Here is a 12,290-nt window from a genome sequence, read left to right as displayed (position 1 = left end):
ATTTTCCAGGATGGGTTGTAGCTCACTGATGATACGTTGGATGGGTTTGAGCTGGGAGCTATAGGTGACAACCAGTGGTGTTCTGTTGTTAGTTCCTTTAGGTTTGTCCTGGAGCAGGCTGTTTCTGGGTACTAGTCTGGCCCTGTTGATTTGTTTCTTCACTTCATTTGGTGGGTACTGTAGTCCCAAAAATGCTTGTTGTAAATCTCTTAAGTGTGAGTCTCGGTCAAGAGCATTGGAGCAGATACGGCTGTAACGTAAGGCTTGGCTGTAGACAATAGACCGAGTGGTATGTTTAGGGTGGTAGCTGGAGGCATGTAGATATGAGTATCGGTCTGTTGGTTTCCGGTATAATGTGGTATTTATTCGTCCATTATGTAGTTGTACAGTGGTGTCCAGGAAGTGTACCTGTTGTGTAGAGTGGTCCAGGCTTAGGTTGATAGTAGGGTGAAAGTTATTGAAGTCCTGATGAAATCTCTCAAGAGCTTCCTTCCCATGGGTCCAAATGATGAAGATGTCATCCAGGAATCTTAAGTATAGTAGTGGTTCCAGTGGATGGGAGCTGAGGAAGCGTTGTTCCAAGTCCGCCATGAATATGTAGCATATTGTGGTGCCATGCGTGTGCCCATGGCTGTGCCATTAATCTGTAGATATAAGTTGTCACCAAATTCGAAGTAATTGTGAGTGAGTACGAAGTGACAAAGTTCAGTGATGAGGTGTGCTGTGGTTTTGTCCGGGATAGTATTCACTATGGCTAGCAGTCTATCTGCATGTGGGATATTGGTGTATAAAGCCTCCACATCCATGGTTGCTAGGATGGTGTCATCTGGTAGGTTGTCAATGGACTGTATTTTCCTGAGGAAGTCAGTGGTGTCCCGTAAATAGCTGGGTGTGCTGGTGGCATAGGGCCTGAGGATAGAGTCCATGTATCCTGAGACTCCTACTGTGATAGTGTCTCTTCCTGAGACAATGGGGCGTCCTGGGTTACCCGGTTTATGGATTTTGGGTAGTAGGTAGAATTTTCCTGGTCGTGGTTCCTGGGGTGTGTCCGTATGGATGCATTCTTGTATGTCCACGGGGAGAGTCTTTAATATTTTATTGAGTTCTCTTTTGTATTGCTCCGTAGGATCAGCAGGTAGTATTTTATAGAATGTTGTGTTGGAGAGTTGTCTTTCTGCTTCCTGTATGTAGTTATGTTTGTCCATGATGACCACTGCTCCACCTTTGTTGGCTTCCTTGATTACGATGCCAGAATTGTTTTGGAGGCTGTTTATGGCATCTCTTTCTGCATGGCTGAGGTTCTGCTTTAGGTGTTGTTGTTTGTCAATTATTTCAGCCTGCGTACGTCGATGGAAGCATTCAATGTAAAAGTCCAATGAAGAGGTCCGGCCCTCAGGGGGTGTCCATGTGGAATTCTTTTTTCTGGAGTTTTGTAACAATGATTGTGTATTGCTTTTAATGGAAGAGTCTAGTTCAGAGATCTCTTGTTTGATCCATTGTTGCTTGCTGTACATCAGTCCAATGAGGTGAATTAAGAGTTTTCTGGATAAGGTGTTGCATAGTTTCTCACTGTAGTCTGTGTGGTAAGTGGATTTCAATGGGTTCTTCACACACAGTCCCTTGGGTAGAATGTCCAGTTTTTTGCATTTAGAAAGGAACCTGATGTCTGTTTGTATTTGTGCCAGTTTCCATTAGAAATGGAAACGTCCAGAAACCAGTGGGAGAACACTTCAATCTACCAGGACATTCCATCAAAGACTTAAAGGTCGCTGTAGTTCAACAGAAACCTTTCAAAAACAAAATCCAACGGGAGGCTGCTGAACTGGAATTCATATACAAATTTGACTCTGTCAAGCTGGGACTGAATAGGGACTATGAATGGTTATCACATTATCACAGGTAACAGATTTCTTTTACAGAGGCGGGGTCTGGGGGAGCTCAGTGGCACCTGGCATGGGCTTTCGGGGACCACAGATCTCTTTGTTAGATGCATCTGGCAGGGAGAGCTGTGGTTATCGAAGGCTCATACTGCATTGGAATTGGATGGTCTAGCTGTTTGGCTGCTACAAACTAACAGGGCAAACTCCTTTGAAGCCAACTGATCCACACACCAAAAGGAGATGTTTACATATACTAGCAAAGGAATGTTTTGGTTGCACCCTCCCCCTCTCCCCCCCCTAATTGCCTCTTCTCTCTCCTCCCCTTCTCCTCCCTCCTCTTCTATATTTAACCAGTTTCTGTATCATGCATCTGACGAAGAGAACTTGATTCTCGAAAGCTTATGCTACAATAAAATTGGTTAGTCTTAAAGGTGCTACTGGACTCTTTTTGATTAAGATTCTTGTGGCACCATAAAAACGAACAAGGTTAAACTTTCATAAACTACAGGCCACTTGTTGAGATACTATAAGTGAAGATTCTTTATGCAGATATTTTACAAAATAATACCAAATTACTGCATAATAAACAAACTAAGGAGTGATAAAACCAATAAGACCACTGGTTTTGCATAATCAAACTTTATGATTGTGGTTTTCTAGGTTTCCCCAGTGGGGGCGGGAGATTCCTCACTCCCATCTCTCGCCACCACTTACCTGGCTGGTGGGGGGGAAGGTAGGGGAACAGGCCTCCTGGGCATGCTTCAGGGGTGGCACAACAACATCATTCCCAGGAGTGACATCATCATGCCACCCACAGAGCACTCCTACAGTTCACAGTGGACAGATAATAGGACAAATTGGGCCCATTTGGGGTCCAAATCGGCCCACTGTGAAGTGCAAGAGTGCTTCTGAGCCTGCACTATGATGTCACTTCTTGGAAGTGATGGCATCACACTGATCCAGGAGCATGCATGCACAAAGTGGGTACACCGACACATCAAGAAAAGTGAGTGCCAGGTCCCCCTCTTCCACCAGGAGGGTAAGGGAACTTGGCAACCATACTAAATGGGCCTGCAGCTATAGCACTATCCCCACCTTTCTTTACATAAATCTCTTTATCAGCAAAGCTAGCAGCTAGCAACTTTAAATACACTCAGAAACTTGGGAACACAACTGAAACAAGAGGGTTATAATATGCTACTCTATAAATACAGTACCTTAATAAACCAACATGTAAATAAGAAACACAACATACGCACATCCAGTCCAGACATGTCCTTGAGAAGTCATCTCATGCAAGCTCCCAGCAGACTCTCCATTTTACAAGCATGACATCATCTGAGCAAGCTCTTATCATGAAGCTGGACTTGGATAATCTAAACTTCTGTAGATGTGCTTATCGCTGCTATGTTGTGTCCTGAGGGCCATCTCTTTGCTACTGGGACAGGTTTTTTAAGCATTTTGTCAAAAGAACTGGATAATTGGGACTGAAACATGAGTAGCTGTGTTGTATAGATATTTAAAAGTGGTCTAACTACTTAGATAATGAGTCATGTTGAGCAAAATGTAATAATTCAGATATGGTAGCTAATAATCAAATTGTGGTTCGGCAGTTGAGAGAACTCTGTGGGTTCCCTCTCCCCTATTTCTCCTTCCTTCTGATGCAAGGATTCATTCTCCTGGTTTGCCCATACCATAGTTTTCTATGATGTCAAAATCAGGATAACAGTATGAAACAAGAATAGCCTCTAAATCAGGATTGGGATTGGGAACTATAGTTTGATTTGGGTTTGTAAAGTACAGTTTGAGGCAAGATTGTTGACTATCATAATTTACCTGATTCCACAGTTGATGGCACATACCTGACGTTGGGCCTAGTCTGGCCTAGTGCTCCTAAAGGAGTATACTGATTGATCACAGGCAGAGCCAGAGGACATGTGATCAACTTAACTTGTTTAATTCTTTAAGATCTACAAAAATCATTTGACTTGTTTGTCCATGAGATGAGGGGAGTTATGTCAGCAGTTCTCACCCAGAAACTAAGACCAGACCTCAGACCTGTAGCCTATTTTTCCAGGCAGCTGGACACAGTGCCCCAGGGTTGGCTGACATGTGTGTGAGCAGTGGCAGCAACGGCCATGGCGGTGGAGGAAGCCCGCAAGTTTACACTTGAGAATCCAATGCATGTGTATTGCCCACATATGGTGTATTCCCTGCTTCAGCAACGGGGAAGTAAATGGCTGACATCGGCCAGAATGGCCAAATATGAGGCACTCCTCTTTGGAAGAGTGAACCTGACTTTTGAGAGTTGCAATCGCCTCAACCCAGCCACCCTCCTTCCAGATGAGCTGGAGTCATCGAACATGCATGAATGTTTGGAAGTGGTAGATAGCTTAACAATGGCAAGAGCAGACTTACTGGATACCCCATTGGACAGCCCAGACATGGAAATATTTATAGATGGTTCAAGCCGGGTGATAGAAGGAAAACGAAAGACTGGGTATGCAGTTACCACTCTGCATGAACTTTTGGAAACAGAACCCCTCCCATCTACGTGGTCAGCCCAAGCTGCTGAGCTGTATGCACTCAGAAGAGCCCTAATACTGGGACGTGGACAGAGTGACTATCTACACCGATTCCAAATATGCCTTTGGAGTTTGTCATGCTCATGGAGCACTGTGGAAGGAACGAGGTTTTCTAACTGCAAATGGGGATAGAATTGCCTACAGTGAGTTGGTGTTAGAACTTCTGGAGGCATTATTGTTCCCAAAGCAAGTGGCGATAGTCCATGTTAAAGCACATCAAAGGGGAAAAACTCCAGAAGTTTGTGGAAATAACATGGCTGATGAAGCAGCGAAGCAAGTGGCACTTAAACCACTTGGGAACCTGCAGCTCACCTTAATACCCAGTTTTTACCTACCGCCCTCACCACAGTATACCAAGCAAGAGAAACAAGAGGCCATTACCCAAGGAGCTTCTAAAAATGAAAAAGGATGGTGGATGTATTGTGGTGGTAAAATCTTAGTTCCCCATGCTATGCTGGGAAAGCTCTTATGGGACTATCATCAATCAACTCCTAACAGTGGCCGAAAGATGGTGGAAGCACTTATTTGCCATATCACTGCTGTTGGACTCCACCAAACAGCCGAACAGATAGTGCAAGCTGGTCCCACTTGTCAGAGAGTGAATGCTAAGACATCTAGGATACCACGACCTGGAGCACGCACATGGGTGAATCGTCCATTTCAGTCAATACAAGTAGATTTAACCGAATTGCCTCATCAAGGGAGATATCGTTACCTCTTAGTGTTAGTAGACAAACTCACCGGATGGCCAGAAGCATTCCTATGTACCTCCCCAACAGCCAAACAGGTTGCCAAGGTCCTCCTCCACCACATAATTCCATGATTTGGGACCCCAGAAGTCATCAATTCGGACCGAGGGACACATTTTGTGAATCAAATTATACAGCAAGTATCCCTCGCACTAGGGATCTCATGGGACCCTACACACAGCTTGGAGACCACAAGCTAGCGGTCAAGTAGAAAGACTAAATAGAAGTTTGAAGACCTGTCTAACTAAGATTTGTATGGACACAAAACTGCACTGGCCAGAAGCACTACCTATTGCCCTGACACGATTGCGGGCCACACCTAAGGGAAAATTAGGATTGAGCCCCTTTGAGCTATTATATGGAATGCCCTATCCCATATTCCCAAAGATTTTGAGATAGGTGACATACAAATGAAAGAACATGTTATTGCTTTGCAGTCTGTTTTGCATTCTCTTCACAGGGCTGCCCTCGTTGAACAGCCTCTGCCCTATGACTCTCCAGTCCATTCCTTCCTGCCAGGTGACTGGGTGTATGTTAAGAAATGGAAGCATAGTCCTCTGACTGCAGATTGGGAAGGACCCAAGCAAGTGCTCCTTACCTCACACAGTAGTGCCAAAGTGGAGGGTCATGATCCTTGGATACATCACACCCGATTAAAGAAGGCATCGGCTCCTGAGATCTTGGATGAGGCTGAATTACCAGTATCCTGGACTGTGAACCCGATTAGTGATCTCAAGTTCTTGTTCAGAAAAGTGCCTCGTTGAAGTCAAAACTCTCTAGTAACTATTTTGGGAAGGGAGGGAAATCTTTCACAATTCCATTTAAATGAGACCTGGGCCAAGTATGTACTCCCCTTGCAAGGTAATCTTAATAATCAGTCTTTTCCAAGTGTCGAGACTCATGGGGGGAGAATGGGAACATCATGAATATGGAGAAGAAAATTTGTTCCTCCATTTCAGTATGAGGGCTAGTGAATTGTTAAATGTTACTGAATGCTGGATCTGTGCCCAAATGCCTGAAAGTTCTCGCCTAGGTATGCCTTTAATAGTCAAACCTTTGACGGCTGCTGAAATGGCTGTAGCTCCCCGGCCTTGGCTAAATGATATTACTGCCCAAAATAAAACTTGGCAGCACATAGGGTATCGAAATTTAGGATTCCTCCAGGTAGTCCGATCCTGGGGAGAGTGGTGTCTTTGGAAGAATTCATCCTCGCCGCAGGGTAAGAGGTTGGGCAGATCTCTATGTGATCATATTTTTCTGGAGGAGGGGAGATATGATGCGTATGAAAATGGATCAAAACTATGGCATAGGGGTGTTATATGGAATCCCATAACCAACCTATCTGAGCCCCGGTGGTCCTATAAGGATGAGACCGTGAATGATACAGATTCATCAGATGTGTGGTGTGAACAAGAAGGTATTGCTTGGAAATGCGATTACAAACATCCTGATATATATCTGCAGTGGGGCCAGGTACCTTTGGAACAGGGTATTACTCAGCTCAGTGGATAGGGGCAAATTCCTCATTAGATCCTCTGCAGGCGCTAGCTGGTCACTACTGGGTGTGTGGGCGTACTCTGCATTACCAATAAATGGAACAGGGATATGTTATTTAGCCCTTGTTTTGCCACCCTTGTTTGTTACTTCATCTTTGGGTACCAGACCATACATCCGGAATTATAGAGATGTAGAAACAGCTCAGCAGTATATGAAGCAATATTTACCTCTTACACGGTGTGGGCTATTTCGAGGACTTAATGAGGCTGTTTGGCGTTTACAAGCAGTGGTCGAAATAGTAGCCAATGAAACCGCTAGTGCTCTGAGAGACCTTGCCACTGAACAGGGGCTTATCCGACAGATGGCCCTGCAGAATCGTATGGCTCTGGACCTAATTTTGGCATTGAAAGGGGGCACTTGTGCCTTAATTAATGCCACATGCTGTGCCTGGATTCCGGACAATCGTCAGGCAATCTTTGATAGGGCTGCTCACATAGCACAAATAGCTTATGTACCTCCTTATGAGTCATGGTGGCAGACCCTCTTTGGATCATGGTGGCCAAATTTTGGGAACTCCCTTAAGTCAGCCTTGGTACTTGAGGTTTCCATACTTTTCCTTGTTATGTGTTTATGTGTTTGTGACCAAACATTGCCACTAGTTATTACAGGTTGTATTAAGTGCTTCAAATTGGAAACTATAGAACAAAGATTTATAATGCTTCAACATTATCGAAATCAAGGTGGCCCAAGTGGCCCACTGTAGGTTAGGCCTTGGGCCAAAGGGGGGACTGATGGCACATACCTGACGTTGGGCCTAGTCTGGCCTAGTGCTCCTAAAGGAGTATACTGATTGATCACAGGCAGAGCCAGAGGACATGTGATCAACTTAACTTGTTTAACTCTTTAGACACACTTGTGCCTTGAACATCATCCTGCAGCATTGAAATAGGCCAATTAGCTTGGATTACCATATATGGAATAGGCTGCCTTCAGTATAAAGGGGGCAGCAGCTTTGTTTTCTGTGAGGAACCTGAGGTAACTTTCTTTGTGTTAAGAACCTGGTCCTCCCTTTATTGCAATAAAGACTTTCTGTACTCCTTCTACTCCACCTGCTTTCTCCTTAAATGGGCCAGGAGTGGGTGGGGCCCTATTTGGGCTAACACAGTTGTTGGAAATTATGGCAAATCAGGGACAAGAAAATTAGATTAAGGGGGAGGAGAGGACTGGGCCTCTGAGTCCATGAAAAGCTCTTGATCTCCACTCATACTTTGTTGACTGGCAGTCAGGATATCTGCGGTGAGTTCAAGCTTAACGACTTCAAACATAGTTTGTACATTAACAATGCAATTCTAAACAGTCACACTTCTATGCCCGTTAAGTCTTCTTGGGATTGTGTTACCTATCAGGCCAAGTTCATCCTAACAGCCTAAGCATAGTTTTTTTTTATTTTGGATTAGGTAAGAAGACAGGTTTAGAGCAACAGAATCCCAGTGCTCCAATGATAATGACTCCTAAAATAGTATTGATTAATTGTAGACAATTGGAGGGGAGAGATGAATTATCTGCAAATATGTCTAGTTCATATTTAATTATTTTTGTGTATTGTTATTTGTGACTTCCCATAACTTTTCTTAATATGTTGCACAATAACATAAATCACAAAGCCTATCAATCCCTGTATTCTGGAACAAATAGGAAAATATCTAGCCAAACTTACAGCATCTAGAGGACAATCTTGCACTCTCTTAGGCTAACGGTAAATCAAATAAAATCATTCCGGCTGTGGAATACGTGCTGTTCTTAAAATGAAAAGCTTCTCTTTAAAGCACAAAGGGGCTGATTTTACTGTATATATTGACAAAATATCTGCTTTGGCTCTTTGTTTTCTTAAGAGCAGTAGATTTGTTAGTGTACTTTTCACACATCATGAAATTTGAGTAAGATAAGGAATCTGATGGACCATTCTGTTGCATATAAAGGACAAAAATGAAGCAACTGTATTTCCTGCTGCAGCAAGTCATTGGATAAGTCACATTGACATTCCACGTGGTTAGTCTACCTTTAGCGTGCAGGTGATTTTGACAATTTTGACCTCTTTTACAAGATAAAGGTATCACATAGGTTGTAAGTTACTGTGGATTTATGGCATGTGGTGTGAAGCAACGTTATTAGCAAATCGTTGGCTTTTTCCCCCCAGAAAAGAATATTGCAGTAATTTGCAGGAAGTAACCTTCTTGTTCCAAAGCAGCTGTTGTCATTGAACACCATTATATCTACAACAATTCTAATTATCTTTGGTAACTTCCAGTATTTGGCATTACTCCATTATTGTTCATTTAACTGCTTTTTAAGTGCACTAGGATATTTGCCCACTATGTGCTTGCAACTCCACCTTTGACCTTGGTACTTAGCTTTGTGACGTTACAGGATCTATATTCAGTAAACTGTGTTTAATACTCACAAAATCTGTATTGGAGACCAACCTGTGAGTTAATGTCTGGTGCAAGCCACAGCTTCAGCTTTCTGCTATTGCATTTGGATAACAGAATCACTGAAAGGAGTGTTACAAACTTTTAACTAGGAAATGTGTGCAAACATTCAGATACATTTGAATATTTAACTGAATCAGGGGAGAAGGAGGTAAAATAATATCAGGAGGACAACTTCCAAATAAAAGGTAGCTCAGTAGGAGCTTTCTTTGTTAAAGAAGTAAAAGAGTTTTCAGTTAAGAGAGCTCCTTTATTGGTCTGTAACATCCATGAAAATCTTATGTAATTGCAATGTCTTTTATGTACACAAGGATTTTAAGAGCTTTTTAACAGAAGCCTGAGGACTTTAGCCTTATCCAGAAGAGCATTCAAGCATGGAGTTATGCACATAAGTAACCCTATGCCCTTTAAAAGAGTTTACTTTCAGCAATGCTTGGATCCTCTAACCTCACGACACATTGCATATACAGAAATCACTTTTATGTAGATAGCAGTGTGAAACCCAATGGTGATTTTTTTTTTTTGCTTTGTGTGCATGTCTTCATGTTCTAGATGTAGATTTCCCAGCGCATCTTGCAGGACACTTTTGGAAATAGGATGCTGGCATAGATAGATTTTTGATCTAATCCAGCAGGACTATTCTTATTAAATATGTATTATCATTATACATGGCTAATAAAAATGCCAGCATTTGCTCTTCCACCTTAAGCCATTGTCCTATTAGTTAAGGTAATTGTAGGACCCCTCCCCATTTTAATTGATTCTTGCATATACAATGTCAGAAGCTTTTCAGGTAATTTAGTTGGAATTCCTTACATTTTTTGAAGCTTGCTTGACTCAAGCGTTGCTTTATTTCACCCTTTTTTGTGTGTGTATGTGTGTGGGGACATTGTGGAAATGATCAGCTGAGAAGACAGGAGAGTTAATTATAGCAGAGAAAAGACTGGATGTATGGTCAAATAGGATTTAAATGTGGGGGGGGGGCTTTCAAATATTCTTATGAATAAAGGGGGTAAAGAAGATGGAACCAATGTTTCTAATGTCCCTAGGCACTAATAGCTTGAGACAGAGATAATATAGCTTTGGAATGCTGAAAACTCAAAAAGAAATAACATTGGAATCATATTTTAGTTTCTGACAAACAATTCCAGGATATCTGAGGCTTGTAAATAGTACAGTGCATTAAATTTATCAAACTCTTTAAAAATGGCAAGAAGTACAACAGAGGGAAACTTTGGCAACAGAAGTGCTGCTTGAAAACTGCAATGAGATAGGCCATTTTATTTTATATCACACAGTCAATACCCAGGAACAATTCTTTTCCCCAAGGGAATAAATGAGAAAATTTAGTAAAATATAGAGGTGAGCAGCTCAGCTGTTGCCCTTTCATGGTCTCAGATCACCTGCACACTTACTGACACATCATGCCAAAAGAAGTCAACCAGCCTTGATTTTGGGCTGCCAGGGTCTTCTTGACAACAGCTTGTTTTTACAGTCTTTGGGAGGTAGCAAATTGTGTAAACCTATTTTAGATGCAGGGTCAGAAAGACTTAGGCCCAGTTCAAATGTGTGGTAGCTCCCACACAAACTTCCTCCAATTCCAAATTTCTTGCTTTGACAACTGGCTGATTTACCTTCACCGCAATTTTTTTTCCAGATGTAAGATATTAGATACTAAATTTTCTTTAATGCTCTGGGATAACATGAACATCTTTCCATCCTGTATCTCCAGTGTTTGGCAAGGCCTACCCTCCTCAACTCTGTTTCAGAGAATACTGAGAAAAATTGGTTCTACATAGGATTGCCAGGTCTTCCTGTCCTCCCAGTGGGAGGTGGGGGACCCAGCACCTACCTGCCTTGTTGTGTTTTGCGCGCGTGCGCTCCTGGGCCCACATGATGACATTACTTCTGGGCCCATGCTTCCCCCACTGGCCAGGTAAGTGAGGGCAGGGGCAGAAGCAGGGGATCCCCTGCTCCCAGTGGGGGACTAGCTGGTAACCCTAGTTCTACATGACAGGTTTTAACCTGGGCTATATGCTTATACTAGCACCACTCAGCTTCAGTACCACAAACTATCTTACTTAGGCCGTTTCCACATGTTCTTAAAGGGACAGCCCACTCACCAAATGCTGCCAGCTTTTCCCCTTCACTTCACACGTCTCCAATTTCAAGACAATAGCAGGCTGTTTGGCTTCCATTTTTTGGTGCCTTTTCTGAGAATGCACTTTCCTGCGGTCCCCGAAAAGGTGCCAACAAAATGGAAGCCAAGCAGCCTGCTACCATTTTGAAATCAGAGACTTGTGAAAGAGAAAAACCAGCAGCATTCGGTGAGTGAGCTGTCCCTTTAAGGACATACAGCAATGGCTCTAGTCAGATAAAGATTGACTTGCAGGAGAATTTCTTAGTAGTTTCCATATGACATTTTCCCTTCCATCTTTTAACAATAACTACTGAACTAGCCTGGAAGCTGTCTCATGTGTCCCTTTACCAAAAAACCCCCAAACCACTGAGAGCTTTTCCCATAATTAATTTCCCAATGAAATGTGTCCCTAGGCCCATATTTGAAGCACAATTATACTGGATGACTTCCAGGCCGCAGGAATCTTTTCTATGCAAAACAAAACACTGCATTGTGTAGTATTTTTGCATCAGAGCTATAGAGCCGTTTGGATATGTGTTTCTTTTTTATAAGTAGGGTTATTTCAGACATCAAAATGTGTATTGTTATTTATGTATGTGTGTTTGTAAAATTATTTTGGAAACACATAAGTAATGTTATTATATTTTATCCTGCACTTCTTCAAGTTCCTCACAGTAGCTTACATGTTCTCCTGTTCTCTCAACAATACTGTGAGGTAGTTTACAATGAGAAATAATGATTAGCCTAAAGACACAGTGCACTTTGTGGCTGAGTGGGGATTTGAACCCTCGTCTCTCTGGTGCAAATCCAGTACTCTACCATTATAGTAAACCAACTTGATAACAGCAAGTGGCATGGTTGGCTTAGATCTTTTAATTTCCTTTACTTAATGATACTGCTTGTTTGGCCAACAGGCCTTGTGCAATGCCACACTAAGTACTACAACCATT

Source organism: Eublepharis macularius, chromosome 4 (assembly GCF_028583425.1).
Source record: "Eublepharis macularius isolate TG4126 chromosome 4, MPM_Emac_v1.0, whole genome shotgun sequence".
NCBI classification, from domain to species: domain Eukaryota; kingdom Metazoa; phylum Chordata; class Lepidosauria; order Squamata; family Eublepharidae; genus Eublepharis; species Eublepharis macularius.
This window is presented reverse-complemented; position numbering follows the sequence as displayed.